At 43.6% G+C, this 22156-nt stretch overlaps 1 protein-coding gene across 4 annotated transcripts in view; it reads left to right on the top strand.

Annotated features, from left to right (window-relative positions):
• LOC135525794 (serine/threonine-protein phosphatase 2A 56 kDa regulatory subunit epsilon isoform) overlaps positions 1-22156 on the top strand; it is a 74945-nt gene that overhangs the window by 29167 nt on the left and 23622 nt on the right. The gene's annotated exons all lie outside the window — the stretch shown is intronic.

The following is a 22156-nucleotide window of genomic DNA, read 5'->3' as shown; positions in this document are numbered from 1 at the left end:
GCATGCCAAATTCAAATTAAATTACTAAAAATATTTAATTTTCATGAAATCACAAGTGCAATAAAGCAAAACACAGCTTAGCTGGTTGATAATCCACCGGGCATGTCAGATTTCAATACAGCTTTTTGACAAAAGCATAACAACTGTTTATGTAAGGACATCTCTTTCAGTAGACACAACATTACAAACACTAGCAGCCAAGTAGATTGGTCAGAAAAGCAATAAATGAAATCGCTTACCTTTGGATGTTTGCACTCACAGGACTCCGTTACACAATAAATGTTCCTTTTGTTCCATAAAGATTATTTTTATATCCAAAATACCTCCATTCGTTTGGCGTGTTATGTTAAGAAATCCACAGGCTCGAGCGGTCACGACATCGCAGAAAATTCCAAATAGTATCCGTAATGTGCACAGAAACATATCAAACGTTTTTTATAATCAATCCTCGGGTTGTTTAAAAAAATATATAATCGATAATATATCAACCGGGACACTAGCTTTTTTAATAGGAGCAGTAGAGACAATGGCTGCCCCACTGTTGCGCAAACAAAATTCTGAACACCCAGCTATCTGGTGACGCGATGTGATCTTTCTCGCTCATTTTTCAAAATAAAAGCCTGAAACTGTCTAAAGACTGACACCTTGAGGAAGCCATAGGAAAATGAATCTGGTTGATATCCCTTTAAATGGATGCAAGGCATCCAATGGAACAGAGAGCTTTCAGGAAAAACAGCACTTCCTTGTTGGATTTTCAACAGGTTTTCGCCTGCAATATCAGTTCTGTTATACTCACAGACAATATCTGACAGTTTTGGAAACTTTAGTGTTTTCTATCCTAATCAATTATATGCATATTCTAGTTTCTGGGCCTGAGAAATAGGCAGTTTCAAATGGGTATGTTTTTTAGCCAAAAACAAAAATCCTGCCCCCAAGAAGTTAACGTAAATAATTAATAAAATTGAAGACGGGATGATCTGTGTTCAATACAGGAGGAAAACAAACTGTAGCTAGCTTTCTGGTCACGTGCCTCTATCTAACAGTACACTTCAAGTTACCCTCCTTCTGGATGGCCGTACTTCTTCATTACGCAAAGGAAAAACCTCAACCAATTTCTAAAGACTTTTGACATCCAGTGGAAGCGGTAGGAACTGCAAGAACGTCCCTTAGAAATCTGGATTCCCAATGAAACCCCATTGAAAAGAGTGACCTAAAAAAAAAAAATCGGAATGGTTTGTCCTCGGGGTTTCGCCTGCTAAATAAGTTCTATACTCACAGACATGATTCAAACAGTTTTAGAAACTTCAGTGTTTTCTATCCAAATCTACTAATAATATGCATATCTTATCTTCTGGGGATGAGTAGCAGGCAGCTGAGTTTGGTCATTCATTTCATCCGGACGTGGAAATACTACCCCCTGGCACCAAGAAATTAAAAGACTACTATGCAAGTAACCATTTCGGGTGCGTTTCTATCTCTACTCTCGTCTGACAGTGCCAGAGCGCAGAATAACTGACGGATTTATGAACGCTCAACACCCGTTGAACATGACCGGTGTCAGTAAACATTGGCAAAATAGCGTTATAAAATTGTTGCCAGCAGCACAGTTGGTCACCATCGCTCTGGATTACATAACAGCCTAACCAGCTCTTCTAGGGCAACTAAAATGGTCAGGGTGGGTGTTCTCTAATTTCTGTTTGGAAGTACCTAATAAGCTAGCCAATGGATCAACCCTGCACATCGGCCAGAGGGTCCAGTGCGCGCTCTGATTTTACGAATGGACAACCTGATAGCACAGTTGCAGTCACCAACGCTCTGGATAATTTAACATCTTAACCAGCTCTACTTGTACATTGAGGTTTTCTCTCATTTGTGTCTGGGAGTGTCTAGCAAGTTAGCTTGGGTGCTTGACTGCTGCAGTTAGTACAGAACGCTCAACACAACACTTAAAGAGATGGGCGGGGCTAAAGCTTAAGAGGGTGTGAACGATGCTGAATGGGTGTAGATCAAGAAGCGCTCTCTAGTAGTAGTACCAAAACATTCATTTTATTAAACCTTTTATTTAATTAGGCAAGTCAGTTTTAAGAACAAATTCTTATTTACAATGTACTGTTACTTAGGGTTGCACCATCAGTAGCTAACTAGCTTTGGCTAATGTTAGCTAGCTACATGGGGATTTAAAAAAAAAGAGAAACTCGCATCTACTACTATGAGAAGGAGTACTCCCTCCTTGCTGCTCATCACTGGTTATAAAATGACAACGACAATGCCTTCCTTGCTAGCTGACTTACTCTTCCACTGTCGAAGCACTGTTTCCTGAAGCATTCTGTCCTGTTCTGAAAGAACTCCCTGGGTTTACCGCCATGCAGTGGATGTTTGGTCAGGATGTTTTCATTTGTTAATTTTGAGAGACTCATTACTAAGCACTTCCCCGCACAAAACCCATTGTGGGAGCTCCTCGTTATTTCTGTTGGTTTTAAGCCAAGAGAAACTCGTCTCTGTATTTGCGTTTCATCAAGATTGATCTGTCAGAACTTGTGGCCATCTTGACTCCATTTGATGACCGTGGTGAGTGATGGCGAGTGGGAATGACAAGTCAGTGGCTGACAACACATCATCTGCTGCTGAAGGACAGCGCTGCAGCGTGTGGATCGCAGAGTGATCTTCAAGATAACTGCCGTTTTTTTTTTAAAGATCCAGTAAACAGCGAAGCACACGGGCATCTCCCACCCACTCGTGCAGCTGCCAAACTGAGCAGAGACACCGCTGCTAAGTAGAGAGCGCACTGAAGAATGCATTTGCACTTGGCCAAATCAATTCCGGTAATTAATGATACATTTACTGACACGCCGCAACCTATATTTAAGTACGACCGGTATATAAGAGACTGGGGTGCAATCCTCTCACTCAAACACACCTCCCTAACCCTTACCTGGCTGGGTGTCTTATCTGCAACTCAGAGACTATGGAGACTGTGTGGTTCTCCCTCTGTGTTGTGGTGGTCTGCCTCTCTGTATACATACAGTACATATCGACCTTCAGTCTCTGGCACGGTGTTGGCCTGGTCACCTGCTGAGCCCATCTGTTGGAGCCTCTCACTCTTTCTTGCAGCCGTAACTCAAGCCTGACCAGCCAGTCACACACACTGCTTTTATTGAGTGGCCCGGGACTTTGCGTGTCTCTGTGTGCGTCATTGTAGTGTATCCTTCTCATTTAACTTTTAATTCCATTTTCCATTGATGGTGTCCTGCCTTGCTTCACATGGCAGCCCTGACTGTGTAATGCCCTGTTGATTACTTGTGATTGGCCGACAACAATTTACATGCGTCACTCTGTATAGGCTATTCTGAACAGTGACGACATGCTGTAAACTTTTTATCCATCGGCGTGGAAATCTTCTGTGAAGTCAGTGTTCCCAAACTGGAGATTTGAATGATGTAGGATCTTCCAATTCTGGTTTATCGACTCCTCCACTCGCCATCGTACAGAACTATTTCCCGGCTGAGCTTCACAAAAGGATAGTTTGAAATACGCCAGTTACGATGAGAATTATGATTACCACGTGCGCATAGGCTATAGTTGTTTTAACAAAATGGCCTAATGTTTTTTTTCCAGCTCAGATTTACTTGAGGCAATGGCATACAATGCAGTGTAGGCCGACCGGTTAATCGGAATGGCCGATTTTAATTAGGGCCGATTTTAAGTTTTCATAACAATCTGTAATCTGCATTTTTGGACACCGATCATGGCCGATTTACGTTGCACTCCATGAGGAGACTGCATGGCAGGCTGACTACCTGGTATGCGAGTGCAGCAAGGAGCCAGCTAGCATTAAATGTAATCTTATAAAAAAAACTATCTTAACATAATCACTATTTAACTACACATGGTTGATATTACTAGCTTATCTAGCTTGTCCTGTGTTGCGGTGCCTGTTAATTTATCATTGAATCATAGCCTATTTTGCCAAACGGATGATTTAACCAGCACATTCGCGAAAAAAGCACTGCCGTTGCACCAATGTGTACCTAACCATAAACATCAATGCCTTTCGTAATCAATAAACAAGTATATATTTTTAAACCTGCATTTAGTCAATATTGCCTGCTAACATGAATTTCTTTTATCTAGGGAAATTGTCACTTCTTTTGCGTTCTGTGCAACAGAGTCGGGGTATATGCAGCAGTTTGGGCCGCCTGGCTCGTTGCAAACTGTGACGACTATTTCTACATAACAAAGACAGCCAACTTTGCCAAATGGGTGGTGATTTAACAAAAGCACATTTGCGAAAAAAGCACAATCATTGCACGAATGTGCCTATCCATAAACATCAATGCCTTTCTTAAAATCAATACACAGAAGTATATTTTATTAAACCTGCATATTTAGTTAAAAGAAATCCAGGTTAGCAGGCGATATTAAACTAGGAAAATTGTCACTTCTCTTGCGTTCATTGCAAGCAGAATCAGGGTATTTGCAACAGTTTGGGCCGCCTAGCTCGTTGCGACCTAATTTGCATCATTATGACATAACATTGAAGGTTGTGCAATGTAACAGGAATATTTAGACTTATGGATGCCACCCGTTAGATAAAATATGGAATGGTTCTGTATTTCACTGAAAGAATAAATGTTTTGTTTTCGAAAAGATAGTTTCCGGATTTGACCATATTAATGTCCTAAGGCTCGTGTTTCTGTATGTTATGTTATAATTAAGTCTGATTTTGATAGAGCAGTCTGACTGTTGGCAGGCAGCAGCAGGCTCGTAAGCATTCATTCAAACAGCACTTTTGTGCGTTTGCCAGCAGCTCTTCGCTGTGCTTCAAGCATTGAGCTGTTTATGACTTCAAGCCTATCAACTCCCAAGATTAGGCTGGTGTAATCGATTTGAAATGGCTAGCTAGTTAGCGGGGTGCGCGCTAATAGCGTTTCAATCGGTGACGTCACTCGCTCTGAGACTTGGAGTAGTTATTCTCCTTGCTCTGCAAAGGCCGCGGCTTTTGTGGAGCGATAGGGAACGATGCTTCGAGGGTGGCTGTTACCTGGTTCGAGCCCAGGTAGGGGCGAGGAGAGGGACGAAAGCTATACTGTTACACTGGCAATACTAAAGTGCCTAAAAGTCAAAGGTATATGAAATACAAATGGTATAGAGAGAAATATTCCTATGACCACAACCTAAAACTTCTTACCTGGGAATATTGAAGACTCATGTTAAAAGGAACCACCAGCTTTCATATGTTCTTAGCAAGGAACTTAAACGTTAGCTTTTTTACATGGCACATATTGCACTTCTACTTCTCCAACACTTTGTTTTTGCATTATTTAAACCAAATTGAACCAAATTGAACTAAGTTAAAGTAAGTGTTCATTCCAGATTGTTGTAATTGTCATTATTACAAATAAATAAATGCATTTGTCCGATGTAATCGGTATTGGCTTTTTTTGGTCCTCCAATAATCAGTATCAGTATTGAGTATTGAAAAATCATAATCGGTTGACCTCTAGTAGGCATAGCCTATAGGCTTAGTGTTTTTATCTTTTACATTTTTTAAACGTATTCATTTGGGTTCGCAGTGCGGACCGAACCGAGGTCCCCGTACCGAACAGTTCAGTATGAGTACTTTTACTTTGCAGTTTTGCTTCTAGCTTTTCTCAGCCTGCAGGTCTCTCTGTTTAACCCATCTTTTTTAGTCAGGTTAAAAGGTAAAGGTAAGGAAATGGCAGACAGCGGGCTGAGTTGGAGTTATATCACCATGCAGTGGAGTTGCGTCTTAGTGAGTCCATGTCTCTGAGACAACTTCTAGTACATGATGTCCCTGAGGCTCCAGTCTCATCAGTAGATGTGTCCTATGAAAGGACCCTGTTTATGTGGCGATGATGACTGAGCTCTCTGTATAGGCTTGCACTCTGCTCAATAGCTTCAAATGACTATCACATTAACTTTGAACATTTCCTGTGGTGAACTGTTAAACTACTCTCATTCTCCATCTTTGAGAAGCTCAGCTTTCTCCACATTAATATAACACCAGTGTCTTCATTTAGTCTGCAACGGGAGCTAAGATGATGCTCCCATCCCTGTGCTGGGGCTTGTCAGATTTCTAGAGTTCACTGCACTAGATTGAGCTCAACTCCTTGTGCTGACCTAGTCGGGGCTGGGCTATGGGCAGGGTGCTGTGGATTGCTGTGCTCTGCTGGTATGGGCTTGACATCTGAAAAATGTCAATGTCATTTTAAATGAAAGTTTAACCGTATTTGTGTAAGTGCTGAGCAATGTTCTATAGATTCGGTTTTCAATGTGTATCGAAACCATTTGCTGTTCAAGCACAGTTGGACTACTTTTGCATCGTCATACCAGCTGTATTTCTGGTTGCTTGAATAGCTACAATACACATCAAAACAATTAAGGACCCCAGGAATCGATAGAATGTCACTCAGAGATGCACAAATAGGATACAACAGAAATGTGTTAAATGTTTACATGGCGCTGATCTTTCCTATGCAGTTTATTGGGGAAAATTGGGATTGAGACATGCTGAATGCTTTATCTTCAGTGGTGTGAATCTGGGCCCAGCCCAGGGTTGTGTTAGGATATTCTGGCAGGGATGGGTTAGACTTGGACTCTCACCTATTTTCCACTACTAAATATATACTTTGTTACACATTGGACTCCTGGGTTTGGCTGTGTCTTAGGCAGAGAAACATACGCAGTATTGTAATAACCTGAGATGGTAAAGCTGGTATCTGAATGGTGCTGCTTGCCAAGTCTGGGTGTTCCATGCCGTTCTAGGCGTTCCATGCCGTTCTAAGCTGTGCTCCCTGTCATGTGCGGCACTGTTGTGGTCAGCTGAGCGGTGTTCCCACTGCTGGGTGGACAATGTGTGCTGTGTTGTGGGCAGGGCTGTCATGTGTAGGTTTGTTCAGTGTGGTTTGGTGTACTATGTCAGAGGGGTATCCTACGAAGCATGCTAGCTCTACTCAGGCTAGTGAACTCTTCATTGAGGCAATGTTGAAGCATCAATCTCATGGGCGAGTGCCACATTTTCATTTGTGCTGAAAACTTTTCTTTCATTGAGAGAGCTTCCAAATTCAGCGGGCTGTGGTGTGAATTAGGCATTTAGAAGTGCCGTCTTTTATTTTATTACTTATCGTTAATGCGATCTTTGGTGTGCTTATCAGTGCAAACACAACCCACTTTTCTCCACTCCTATCGCTCCTTCTATTTGTGGAATAGCTTGTTGCGTTGTGGCTGTAGACATAATCCATAGACGGGTTTTGTGACCTCTAACCCTGATAATTTGCCTGTTAAACTCGTATGCTCGCAATGGCTGCCAGTCTTTACTTGAATGGGAACTACCATCTATGGATTGTATACAGTTTGGAAAAACAAATGCTGTCATTACTAAATGTCAAGTGAACTGTTTTTTAACGTTTATAGAAAAATCATTTAAATTAAATATTTAATCAGTTGTCTTCCTAAAATGAAGGGAAATGGTATACCTAATCAGTTGTACAACTGAATGCATTTAACCCAGCCCCTAAGGACAATGACACAATCTTTGCGAGAGGGAGGGTATCTAATTTCATTGATCCTCAACTCCCACTTCATTCAAGCTAAATTGAGTTAGCCTGCCCTGGAGCAAGTTAATTCTGAAGGATTTGTTGCCATAGAAATATAACTGACTTTCGTTTGACTGGTTGTCCTGATTGGTTTTCGCCAGGCATAATAGGACCAAACACTGCATTCCACAGTAAGAACCTCATACCAACGGTTAAGCATGGTGGTGGTAGTGGGATGGTTTGGGTATGCTTCGCTGCCTCAGGATCTGGACGACTTGCCGTAATAAAAGGAATCATGCATTCTGCTCTGTATCAGAATTCTACAGGAGAATGTCAGGCCATCCATCTGTATGCCATCTGTATGCCGAAGTGCAGCTGGGTCATGCAGCAAGTCAATGATCCAAAACACAATCAAGTCTACATGAATTTTTTTTTAAAGCAATACATTTGAAGGTTTTGAATGGCCTAGTCAAAGTTCAGACCTAATCCCAATTGAGATGATGTGGGAGGATTCGAAACGAGCAGGTCATGCTTGATAATCTACAAATGTCGTTGACTTAAAGCAGCTCTACGTGCAAGTTTGGGCCAAAATTCCTCCAAAGCAATGCGAGAGACTGATCAACAACTACAGGAAGCATTTGGTTGCAGTTAAGGTAGCACAACCAGTTATTGAGTGTAAGAGGGCAATTACTTTTTCACATGAGATTTGGGTGTTGCATAACTGTTAATTAAATAAATAACATAAGTATCCATTTTGTTATTTGTATACTCAGGTTCCCCTTCTATCTATTAGGTTTTGGTTTAAGATCTGATACCATTCAGTTCCAAAAATAGAGAGAATCTTTCACTGCACTGTAAAAATCTCAATTTAATCCAATTTTAAATTAAGGTTGTAACACAAAATTTGGATTTTTTTTCTCAAATTATTCTTTTAGACAATTTAAAATGGATTACGTTTAGATTTTTGTCACTGACCTACACACAGTATTGCATAATGTAAGTCGAATTATGTTTTTAGAATTTTTTACAAATCAATTGAAAATGAAGTCAGGAGTCAAGTATTCAACAGAGTGAAAAGGAAGCCTGTACAGAATACAAATATTCCAAAACATGCATCTTGTTTGCAACAATTCACTAAAGTAACACTGCATAAAATGTAGTAAAGCAATACATGTCTTTGTCCTGAATACAAAGTATTATGTTTGGGCCAAATGCAACATCATTACGGAGTTCTACTCTCAAGCATAGTGGTGGCTGCATCATGTCATGGGTATGCTTGTAATAGTTAAGAATTTGTTTTTGTTTTTTGGGATAAAAAAAACAATGGAGCTAAGCACAGGCAAAGTCTGTAAACCTGGTTGTCTGCTTTCCACCAGACACTGGGAGATTAATTCATCTTTCAGCCGGACGATAACCTAAAACAAGGCCAAATGTAGTTGCTTACCAAGAAGACAGTGAATGTTCCTAGGTGGCCAAGTTCATTTTGACTTAAATTCACCCAAAAATCTAAAACAAGACCTGAAAATGGTTGTCAAGCATCGATCAACAACCTATTTGACAGCGCTTGAAGAATTTTGAAAAAGATAACAGGAAATGTTGCATGATCCAGGTGTGGAAAGCTCTTGGTAAGTCTCTAAGCAGTACTCTCAGCTGTAATCGCTGCCAAAGGTGAACCTATAGATTATTGATTCAGGGGTGTGAATACTTATGTAAATGAGATTTCTGTATTTCATTTCCAATAAATGTGCAAAAATATCTTAAAGCATGTTTTCACTTTGTAGATGGGTAGAACAAATCTATTTAATCAATTTTGAATTCAGGCTAACACAATGTGGAATAAGTCAAAGGGGTATGAATACTTTGAAGTCACTGTATGATAGTGTTTGTGTGTGTGTGTGTGTGTGTGTGTGTGTTGTGGCAGACCAGGGGGTTTGGTCAAGACGTTTACACAGATCAGACACGGACAGAGTAGGATTAGCTCGGTTTCAAGGGTGTTTATTAAATAATAAATCAAAAGGATAGGTCTCCCCATGAGACCCTCTCCGGGATACCGTCTTCTGGGCTCTGAGTCTTGCTGTATCCTGTCGGGCACAAAAACTGAACTCCCTCCTGTTAGCTCGGGCACTGTCTCCAACTATACGGAAGTCAACTTTCTTCCCCCAATCCATCCCCTTCTGGCAGCTTTATAGGACTCGTACAGCTGGTGAGCAATCAGCCCTTGATTACCCACCAACCACGATCAGCCCCAATTAGTCCTGGCCGGAGAGCCCGTCGTGACCTGGCACGTCCAACAGAGGGAGCCATTGCCTCGTGATGTAGACTCCGTCTGCCACCAGGCCTCGACCAGTCGGGGAGGGGGCTGTTGTCGGTGCGACGTGTCTCCCTTCTCGACAGGTAATCCGCGTTTCCATACTTCGCCCCTGACCTGTGCACAACAGAAAAAAGAGAAGCGTTGAAGGGACGTTCCACCGTCCGATCAAATACCCCAGGTACTCTACCTCCTTGAACCATAGTTTGCATTTCTTGGGGTTCACTGCCAACCCGGCTTGCCTGAGCTCGTCCAACACCACCTGGAGGTGCGTCAGGTGCTCTTCCCAACCTTGGCTGTGGATGATGATGATATCCAAGTAGGCTGCTGCGTACTACTGGTGGGGTGGAAGTACTTTGTCCATCAGGCGCTGGAATGTGGGTGGGGCTCCGTGGAGACCGAACTGGAGCACCCGGTACTGATATAGTCCGTCTGGTGTCGGAAACGCTGTCTTCTCCCGGGAGGAGTCTGTCAACGGTACCTGCCAATATCCTTTGGTCATGTACCGGGCCTTTCCCAATCGGTCGATGAGTTTATCCACCATTGGCATGGGGTAAGCGTCGAACAAGCTGATGTCGTTCACACCCCGGAATTCATGACAGAAGCGCAGGCTACCGTCCGGTTTGGGCACCAACATGATGGGGCTGCCCCATGCACTGTGGGACTCTTCAACTACCCCCATCCTCAGCATAGCCTCCACTTCTTGTTTCACGGCCTTCCTCTGGGCCTCCGGAATCCGATATGGACGTTTTCATACCGTTTCCTCGGGCCGGGGCTTCTCGGAGAACACCGCCATGTTCCGATCGATGAGCTCCCTGAGCGCTTGCTTCTGGGCCGGGTTGAGGTCCTCATTGCTCTGGTACCGTTGGCATCCTGGGTCACGACCATAACGCGGCTAAGGCTGTCCTCTCGTGCCACTTCTTCAATAGGTTCACGTGGTAAATCTGTTGGTTTCCGTCTCCCTGGCTGCCGTACGCGGTAATTGACAGGTCCCAGCTTCTGTCACCTCGTATGGCCCGTCCCATGTTGCCAGGAATTTACTTTCGGCCGTGGGGATTAAGACCAACACCCTTCTCCCACCTGGATTTCTCGGGGCTGGGTTCCCCGATTGTAGGCTTGGGCGTGTTGGGCCTTCTCCATAGGTTCCCTTACCACTGGCCATATGGCTGTCATCCGCTCCCTCATCGTCTCCACATGCTCTACCATGCTGCGTAAGGGGGTTGGTTGGGCTTCCCACACCTCCTTGGCGAGGTCCAGTAGGCCGTGTGACCTCCTCCCGTAGAGGAGTTCGAAAGGGGAAAACCCAGTGGAGGGCTGAGATACTTCTCGGATTGAGAACATTAGGTGGGGTAGTATCTGTCCCACTATGTCCATGGCAATACATTCAAAGGGAACCCCGATGATCGGTAGGTGGACCAGTGGGTTTTGGATGTGTGCTTTTGGGGCAATGAGTTGATACTGCGACAGTAGTCTTCCACAGCCCTCCTCATCCCGGGCCAGTGTAAACATTCCCAGGTTCGCCCCCAACAGGTGGGTGTGGGGCAGCTGAAGAACGGTTCCCATGTACCGTCGGGGCACCAACAAAAACCCCTCGAAGTTCCCCCTGTTAGTGTGACACCTGAAACAAAAAGGTATTCTTGATTTGGAAATGGGGGTATCGCCAGTCACTCACCCCCAGAAGTAGCTGTCCATCCACTGCTATCCCTTGGGCTGCGGCGGCTTTCAAGTTCAGATCCGAATTGTCCCCCAGCGGGTGTCTCGACTGGCCCCTCGGAATCGAGGAGGGGGAGGTTGAACTCCTTCTGACTCCGGACCGACTACTGGGCCGTACAGGCGATGGGTCGACCCTGCTCTCTTCTTAGGCTTGCTCGTATCTTTTTCTTCAGCTCGTGCCCCCATAGGGCTTTGAACAGGGGACATTCCTGTCCAACTAGGAGAGGTACCGGCAACTCTGGTACTGCACCCACCATCATCTGGCAGCTAGCTCCCTTGTGGCATCACGATGTTAGTCCATATGGTTGGACGAGTCCTCCCCCTGGTGGCTGACCTGTTGTACACCACAGTGTATAGGCATGGAAGGTACAGTGGGGCAAAAACTTATTTAGTCAGCCACCAATTGTGCAAGTTCTCCCACTTAAAAAGATGAGGCCTGTAATTTACATCATAGGTACACTTCAACTATGACAGACCAAATGAGGAGGGAAAAAATCCAGAAAATCACATTTGTAGGCTTTTTAATGAATTTATTTGCAAATTTATGGTGGAAAATAAGTATATGAATAGAAAAGGTGTAGAGCAGTAGGTTTGGGTGGTTTCCTGAGTTTATTTATTTATATGTTTTAATACCGTCCTCTCATCCTGGGATATACGATATGACCGGCATAATACAAAATGCAAAAAATACCATTGGGCATCTGTTACCAGAATGCTAACAAAATTAACACAACTAATAGTGCAATTCCATGTAGGCTGCTATCTAAATGTGCTAATGAGTGCAAACAAAAATAATCCAATTGCAAAGACAGACAATACAGCTCATAATGCTATACATAATCTCAGCTATAAAAGAAACATCCCTTTTTCAGGACCCTGATAATTCATAAAAATCCAAATAACTTAAGATCTTCATTGTAAAGGGTTTAAACACGGTTTCCTATGCTTGTTCAATAAATAATTAATGAACATGCACCTGTGGAACGGTCAATAAGATTCTAGCAGCTTAGATGGTAGGCATTTAAGGTCACAGTTATAAAAACTTAGGACACTAAAGAGGCCTTTCTACTGAATAACACCAAAAGAAAGATTCCCAGGATCTCTGCTCATCTTTGTGAATGTGCCTTACGCATGCTGCAAGGAGGCATGAGGACTGCAGATGTGGCCAGGTTAATAAATTGAAATGTCTGTACTGTGAGACGCCTAAGACTGCGCTACAGGGAGACAGGATGGACAGCTGATCGTCCTCGCAGTGGCAGACCATGTGTAACAACACCTGCACAGGATCGGTACATCCGAACATCACACCTGTGGGACAGGTACGGGATGGCAACAACAACTGCCCGAGTTACACCAGGAATGCACAATCCCACCATCAGTGCTCAGACTGTCTGCAATAGGCTGAGAGAGGCTGGACTAAGGGCTTGTGTAGACCTGTTGTAATTCAGGTCCTCACCAGACATCACCGGCTACAACGTTGCATATGGGCACAAACCCATCGTCGCTGGACCAGACAGGATTGGCAAAAAGTGCTCTTCACTGTCGAAGACGTGGTTTTGTCTCACCAAGGGTGATGGTCGGAATGGCGTTTATCGTCGAAGGAATGAGCATTACACCGAAGCTTGTACTCTGGAGTGGGATCGAGGTGGAGGGTCAGTCTTGATCTGGGTGGTGTGTCACGGCATCATCGGACTGAGCTTGCTGTCATTGCAATCTCAATGCTGTGCGTTACAGGGAAGACATTCTCTTCCATGTGGTACCCTTCCTGCAGGCTCATCCTGACATGGTCATACTGCTTGTTCTGTGCATGATTTCCTGCAAGACAGGAATGGACAGGAATGTCAGTGTTCTGCCATGGCCAGCAAAGAGCCCGGATCTCAATCCCATTGAGCACGCCTGGGACCTGTTGGATCAGCGGTTGAGGGATAGGGCCATTCCTCCCCAGAAATGTCAGAGAACTTGGTGGAAGAGTGGGGTAACATCTCACAGCAAGAACTGGCAAATCTGATGTCAGATGTCAGTCAGATACTGACCTTTGATTTTGACACCCCTCCCCCTTTGTTCAAAGACACATGATTCAATTTGTTAGTCACATGTCTGTGGAACTTGTTCAGTTTGTCTGTTGAATCTTATGTTCATATAAATATTTACACGTTTGCTGAAACTGAACGCCGTTGACAATGAGAGGGCTTTTCTTTTTTTTCTTTTTTTTTGCTGATGAAGCTACCGAATGTAATTTGTGATGAGTTTGGACATTTTACATGAGTGAACCAGATACATTGTGCAAATGAACAAAATTTGGACATATGCTTGTCTGAAGGAAGAACAGTACTGGCTCTGAAACAGCATGTTAAGGTTATAGGCTGTGTTGAGTCTGGAGTCAGTAGGGCAAGGGGCCTGCCTGCTCTGCTTGGAGAAGATGGGAGAGGAGCAGATGGGCCGTGGAGAGAAAGGAAATCATGATGGCAGTGGTACAGAACTCATCCTAGGGGCTTTGACTTCTCAAACACGGCAGAAACCTTCCAAATATGGTTCCCCGTCACCTTATCAATGAATTAACTTACTTAGCCTCTTTCAACTAGGTGGCACTTTTGTAAAAAAAAAAAAATGTGAATTTTTACCTCTTTCTCCCCAATTTTAGTGGTATCCAATTGTTTTTAGTAGCTACTATCTTGTCTCATCGCTACAACTCCCATACTGGCTCGGGAGAGACAAAGGTTGAAAGTCATGCTTCCTCCGACACAAAACCCAACCAAGCCGCACTGCTTCTTAACCTCTTACATCTATGGGGGCGCTATTTCATTTTTGGATGAAAAACGTTCCCGTTTTAAACAAGATATTTTGTCACAAAAAGATGCTCGACTATGCATATAATTGCTACCGTTCGAAAGAAAACACTCTGACGTGTCCAGAAATACAAAGATCTTCTCTGTGCGTGCCCTATAACGTGAGCTTCAGGCAAAACCAAGATGAGATGGCATCCAGGAAATGACAAGGATTTTTGAGGCTCTGTTTTCCATGGTCTCCTTATATGGCTGTGAACGCGAGAGGAGTAAGTCTGCCCTTTCTGCCGTTTCCCCAAGGTGTCTGCAGCATTGTGACGTATTTGTAGGCAGATCATTGGAAGATTGACCATAACAGACCACATTTACCACGTGTCCGCCCGGTGTCCTGCGCCGAAATTGGTGCGCAAAAGTCACCTGCCAGTATTTTTCCATACGATACAGAGAGGAAAGCAAGCTTCCACGAACTGCATGTCAATGAAGAGATATGTGAAAAAACACCTTGAGGACTGATTCCAAACAACGTTTGCCATGTTTCGGTCGATATTATGTAGTTAATCCGGAAAAAGTTTTACGTTGTAGGTGACTGCATTTTCGGTTCGTTTCAGTAGCCAGACGCAATGTAGAAAACGGAACGATTTCTCCTACACACAGACGCTTTCAGGAAACACTGCGCATTTGGTATGTGACTGAGAGTCTCCTCATTGAAAACATCAGAAGCTCTTCAAAGGTAAATGATTTTATTTATTTGGTTATCTGGTTTTTGTGAAAATGTTGCGTGCTACATGCTACACAAAATGCTATGCTAGCTTTGCATACTCTTACACAAATTAGTCAATTTCTATGGTTCAAAAGCATATTTTGAAAATCTGAGATGAGTGTTGTTAAGAAAAGGCTAAGCTTGAGAGCAGACGCATTATTTTAATTTTATTTGCGATTTTCAGAAATCGTTAACGTTGCGTTATGCTAATGAGCCCGAGGCTTGAGTCACGATCCGGGATGGGGAGTTTCAAGAAGTTAACACAGCGCGCATCCAACCCGGAAGCCAGCCACACCAATGTGTCGGAGGAAACTCCGTGCACCTGGCAACCTTGGTTAGCGTGCACTGCGCCCGGCCCGCCACAGGGGTCGCTGGTGCGCGATGAGAAAAGGACATCCCTACCGGCCAAGCCCTCCCTAACCCGGACGACGCTAGGCCAATTGTGCGTCGCCCCACGGACCTCCCGGTCGCGGCAGGTTACGACAGAGCCTGGGCGCGAACCCGGAGTCTCTGATGGCACAACTTAACCACTGCGCCACCCGGGAGGCCCCGGGGGCACTATTTTTTTATGTTTGAAAAAATAACATTCCCAATGTAAACGGCCTATTTCTCAAGCCCATATGCTAGAATATGCATACCACCCCAACAGATCCACAGTTGACAGAATATCTATTGCACTCAAAACTGCCCTTTCCCACCTGGACAAAACGAACACGTGAGAATTATGTTCATTGACTGCAGCGCAGCCTTCACCATTGTACCCACAAATTTCATCATTAAGCTAAGGACCCTGGGACTAAACACCTCCCTCTGCAACTGGTAGGCAACACTTCTGCCATGCTCATCCTCAATGTGGGGGCCTTCATGGGTGCATGCTTTGTCTCCTCCTGTACTCCCTGTTCACCCATGGCTGCGTGGCCGAGATGATCGTGGACTACAGGAAAAGGAGTGCCGCACGCACCCCCATTCTCATCAATGGAGCTGTAGTGGAGCAGGTTGAGATCTTCAAGTTCCTTGGTGTCCACATCACCGACATGGTCCAAACATACCAAGAAAGTTGTGAAGAGGGCATGACAATGCCTATTCCCCCTCAGGATCCTGGAAAGATTTGGCATGGGTCCTCATATCCTTATTGTTCTTCAGCTGCACCATCGAAATTATCCAGACTGGTTGCATCACCGCCTGGTATGGAAACTGCTTGGCCTCCAACCGCAGGGTGCTACAGAGGGTAGTGGGTACAACTCTGTACATAACTGTGGCCAAGCTTCCTGCGATCCAGGACCTCTATACCAGGCAGTGTCAGAGGAAGGCCCTAAAAATTGTCAGACTCCAGCCACCCTAGTCATAGACTGTTCTCTCTGCTATCGCACGGCAAGTGGTACCGGTGTACCAAGTCTAGGTCCAAAAGGCTTCTTAACAGCTTCTATCCTCAAGCCATAGAACTGCTGAACATGTAATCAAATGCCCTCCCAGACCTTTTACGTTTCCCCTCCCCCTTTTTTAACGCTGCTGCTAATCGCTGTTGTATCTATGCATAGTTACTTTACCCCTATCTACATGTACATATTACCTCGACTAACCTGTACCCCCGCACATTGACTCGGTACCGGTACCCCCCTGTATATAGCCTCATTATTGTTATTTTATTGTTGCTCTTTTTTACTTTATTTAGTAAATATTTTTTTCTTAACCAACAAATCAATTTAAAGAACTAGGAGTTAAGGGCTTGTAAGTAAGCATTTCACGGTAACCTGTTATATTCACCGTATGTGACCATTTTGGGGGGGATTTTGCTCATGTGGCTGAGTGGAAGCAAATCCCCGCAGCAATGCTCTTAACATCTAGTGGAAAGCCTTCACAGAAGAGTGGATTCTGTTATAGCAGCTAAGGGGTACCAACTCCATATTAATGCCTGTGATTTTGGAAATAAATGTTCTTCGAGCAGGTGTCCACATACGTTTGGGCATGTAGTGGGTAAAACAGTATGCAAACATTCGTGAACAGTGTTCAATGACTATGTACATAGGGCAGCAGGCTCTAAAGTGCAGGGTTGAGTACCGGGTGGTAGCTGGCTAGTAACAGTGACAAATTCAGGGCAGGGTACTGGGCGGAGGCTGGCTAGTGGTGACTATTTAAGTCTGATGGCCTGAGATATAAACTGTTTTTCAGTGTCTCCATCCTAGCTCTGTACCTGTACTGTCTCTGCCTTCTAGATGGGTGAAGAGGCTGTGGCTCGGAAGGCTGAGGTCCTTGATGATCTTCTTGGCCTTCCTGTGACACCAGGTGCTGTGGATTTCCAGGGGGGCAGGAAGTGTGCCCCAGTGGGATGCGTTGTGCTGACTGCACAACCCTCTGGAGAGCTCTGCAGTTGCGGAGTGTGCTTGTGTGTATTTTATGAATCCCCACTAACTACTGCCAAGGCCATAAGGCGTATTTGTATCTGTTTTTTAAAATCTAATTCTACTGCTGGCATGAGTTATGTAGAATAGAGTTCCATGTAGACATGGCTCTATCTAGTACTGTGTGCCTTCCATAGTCTGTTCTGGACTGTGAAGAGACTTCTTGTGGCATGTCTTGAGGGGTGTGCATGTGTGTGGATCTGGGCTGTCTCTCCTCCCTGGAGGGATTACATACTCTGTTAATTGCTTCCTTTTAAAGGGAAAGTCTAGTCAAACTATCTAATGTCCATTGCTCGTGTTTCTTGTTCAAGCAAGTCTTCTTATTATTGGTGTCCTTTCGTTTTTTGCAGCAGCAATTCGACCATGACGGCCTGATTCAAGTAGTCTCTTCTGAACAGTTGATGTTGAGATGTCTGTTACTTGAACTCTGAAGCATTTATTTGGCCTGCAATTTCTGAGGTGCAGTTAATTCTAATGAACTTATCCTCTGCAGCAGAGGTAACACTGGGTGTTCCTTTCCTGTGGCTGTCCCCATGAGAACCAGTTTCATCATTGCGCTTCTTTTTTCGACTGCACATTTTCTGGATTGACTAACCTTCATGTCTTAAAGTAATGGACTGTTGTTTCTCTTTGCTTATTTGAGCTGTTCTTGCTGTAATATAGACTTGGTCTTTTACCAAATAGGGCCATCTTCTATATACCACCCCTACATTCTCACAACACAACTGATTGGCTCAAACGCTTTAAGAAGGAAAGAAATCCCAAATGAACTTTAACAAGGCACACCTGTTAATTGAATGCCAAGAGTCTGCAAAGCTGTCATCAAGGCAAAGGGCAGCTACTTTGAAGAATCTCAAATATAAAATATATTTAGATTTGTTTAACATGTTGTTACTACATGTTTCCATGTGTTATTTCATAGTTGATGTCTTCACTATTATAATAAAACATTTGAATGAGTAGGTGTGTCCAAACTTTTGACTGGTACTGTGTGTATATACAATATTTTTAGATTGATGTCCTGGCCTACCTCTTTCAGGTAATACATTCAATGCAGCATAAGCCTCATATTTAGCTAATTAAAGATTGGGTATGCATAAAAATCAAACATTGCCTCTTGCGTAATACGCCCATACCTGTGCTCCACTGGCATCTCTCCTTATAAAAACACTCCTTAGCTTTTGGAGTCCCATGCATGAAAAGTTAGACTAGAATAGCATCTCTGGACATTTAAAAAAATGTATTTCTTAGACTATTTGAAGAGGTACCCAAGCTCTTGTTGGTGGAATTTTAAATATAGCAGCCAATAGAAATCACGGGCAGTTTGAAAGAAGAGCGAACTCGCACTGGCAGTATGCTATAGCAGTTCATTTCAGACCCATAACCATTCAATCTTCGGGAAGAGAAGTGAAAGCATTCTGCATCTAATTCTAGTACTATAATATGGATGTCATTAGAATGATTAAAGACAAACTTGATATAATTTAACTGTTGAAAGCGAGGAAGGAATGAAGCAACGAGAGAGCGAAAGGGCCAAATAGGCTTATAACATTAGGGAAATATATCAGCCTACCAATTATACAAATAGCCCGTATACTTCAACATGTCAATGTAATTCACTAGCCTATACTTGTAACTTTGTAGGCTGCATGTGCTGCATTAGAATCCCATGTTCTCTCCCTGCTTTATCATGGTTTCAACGCTGTGCGTAATTCCAGCCCATATAATTCAATACAGTATTACAGTTCATGTGCAGTAGCCTATATCATATGTTTGGTCTGATGAATCCAAATTTGAGAGATTTGTTTCCAACTGCTGTGTCTTTGTGATGCAGAGTAGGTGAATGGATGATCTCCGCATATGTGGTTCCCACTGTGAAGTGTGGGGGTGCTTTGGTTTGTGATGAGTTGTACTGCAGAGTGAAGGAAAAGAATCCAACAAGTGTTCAGCATATGTGGGAACTCCTTCAATAAGGTTGGAAAAGCATTCCTCATGAAGCTGGTTGAGAGACTGCAATGTGTGTGAAAAGCTGTCATTAAGGCAAAGGGTGGCTACTTTGAAGAATCTCAAATATAAAATATTTTTAGATTTGTTTAACACTTTTTTTTAGTTACTACATGAGTCCATATGTTAAAAAATAAAAATAAAGAAACCCTTGGATGAGTAGTGTCTAAACGTTTGACACTGAATCGAGAACAGGATTATCTATTTTGTTGTCTGAATGGAATTGAGGGGGAGTGCTTGCGCATGCACTGATTTTAAAGCAACGATATTCGAGTGAGGCTGTGTTAAATAATGAAGTGACTGCTCAAGCCAGATGGAGATGGGTAAAATAGACACGCATCCGGTCTTTATATTATAGACTATGCTGCAGCAAATGTAGGTCTAACTATGACAAGAAAAAAAGTTACCATGATATGATAGATCTACATGCACTGTGAACTGCGCTCCAATTTGAGATGGGCTGTCTGTTCCCACCCTGAGCTTTAATGGTTCATCATGCAGAGGCCGCAGAGAAGCCGTATTTAAACATTTCATATCATTTCACGCCATGCTGTTCTTATATCCTGAACAAAAATATAAACGCAACATAAGTGTTGGTTTCATGAGCTGAAATAAGAGCTCAATGTTCCATATGCAGAAAAGGGATTTCTCATTTTTTGCAAATTTGTTTACATCCCTGTTAGTGAGCGTTTCTCCTTTTGTCAAGATAATCCATCCACCTGACAAGTGAGACGTATCAAGAAGCTTGATTTGACAGCAGGATCATTGCACAGGGGACAATAAAAGGCCACTCTAAAATGTACAGCTTTGTTACACAACACAATGCCACAGATGTGTAAAGTTTTGAGGGAGCGTGCAGTTGGCATGCTGATTGCAGGAATGTCCACCACAGCTCTTACCAGAGAATTTAATGGTAATTTATTTTCCATAAGCCGCGTCCAACGTCTTATTAGAGAATGTGTCAGTACTTCCAACTGGCCTCACAATTGCTGACCAAGTGTAACCACACCAGCCCAGGGACCTCCACATCCTGCTTCTTCACCTGCGGGATTGTCTGAGACCAGCCATCCGGGCAGCTTATGAAACTGAGGAGTATTTCTGCTTGTAATAAAGCCCTTTTGGGGGGTCATGTGACATCCATAGATAAGGGTCTAATGAATTTATTTCAATTGATTTCCTTATGAACTGTAACTCAGTAAAGTTAGTTGTTGCATTTATTTTTGCTCTGTATGACTAATTATTTATGGTTATCTCGCAGTTATTTATCCTGGGAAAAGGGACTGGTTTTGGCCGGTAAATCTCAGTATCCAGGTTTTTGCCATTCAACCTTTAGTGTGTGTGTGTGTACACTAACTGTTGGTTTAACAGGCTGTAGGTCTGTGCAGGTTGGAGCCTCCTCATCCTCAGTGCTCGCTCTCAACATCTGATTTAACTGCAGATAGAGAGCGAGACAATCACGTTAACAGTACGATGGTCGTAATTTACAATGACCAGTTCGTGTACTAGAATGTTCTAGTTGTGTTCTAGAATGACCTGGTTGTGCTCTGGTCTTACCTGGTTAACCCAAAAGAGGGTGTTATTCCATGGAACCCCCCCCATCTGCTCTGCCTCCGCTGCCCTCTTCACCTTGCCAACAGTCTCCATGGCAACCAGTGACATCAGCATGTCCATCAGGACCAAGTGGACCTTCTCTAGACCAATCAGACCGAGTGAAGCAGACCGTGAGCCAATCATGAGAGAGCAAAGGATCAATAATAGGAGTAATGTTAGGGTTATAAGAATGCGCGCACACACTAACGCACAGTCTTGATGGGTGTGTGGCCTTCCTCTATGATGGCCACATCTTGGTCCCTGGGCTCTCGGCCCCTCTTGGTAAGGAGCTGCAGCATGGTGGAGTTGGTGTGGTTCCTGAGTTAATTAAGCAATTAACATCCCATCATGTTTTAGGGCCATGTAAAAATGCCCAGTTGCCCATTATTTTGGCTACCGTGTCTAGAAGAGATCTCGTGACTTTGAAAGAGGGGTCTTGAAAGGAGCATAGGGGCTTTAAAGGGGTGTGTTAGTCACCAGATCAACCCAATTGAACACATGGGAGATTCTGGAACGTTTTCCATCAACAAAACACCAAATTATGGAATTTCCCATTGAATAATGGTGTCACATCCCTCCAATCAGACACTCTTAGAATCTATGCCAAGGCACATTGAAGCTGTTCTGGTGGCTCGTGGCGGCCCAACACCCTATTCAGACACTGTTGGGTTTGCCTTTATTTTGGCAGTTACCTGTATTGCCCTGTGTTATGCCATGTTGACAGATGCTTGGCTGAGAAGACCATAGATAGTTTAGTGTAGATACTTAGTCTTAGGGATGGCCTGTGATGAGGTCACTTTTATCCACTTTTTATACCACCTGTTTAAACTGCAGGCACTGACTGACTATATAGATATACCGTAAGTACAAGTACATATAGCCTGGATTTAAGATCTTGTGCAAACTGGTCTCTGATGGAAGCGATTTCATGTCTGGATCAGGGTCCTCTGATTTGTATTGTATGTATGGTCTTTGCGCTTCTGCCTGTACTACGCTGTTAACAGCGTGAGCAACATCCACAGTAATCTGTTGACTACAGTGAC

The sequence above is a fragment of the Oncorhynchus masou genome, chromosome 32 (genome assembly GCF_036934945.1).
Source record: "Oncorhynchus masou masou isolate Uvic2021 chromosome 32, UVic_Omas_1.1, whole genome shotgun sequence".
Classification (NCBI taxonomy): Eukaryota; Metazoa; Chordata; class Actinopteri; order Salmoniformes; family Salmonidae; genus Oncorhynchus; species Oncorhynchus masou.
Note: the sequence above shows the minus strand (reverse complement) of the source record. Positions and strands in the feature narration are given on the sequence as shown.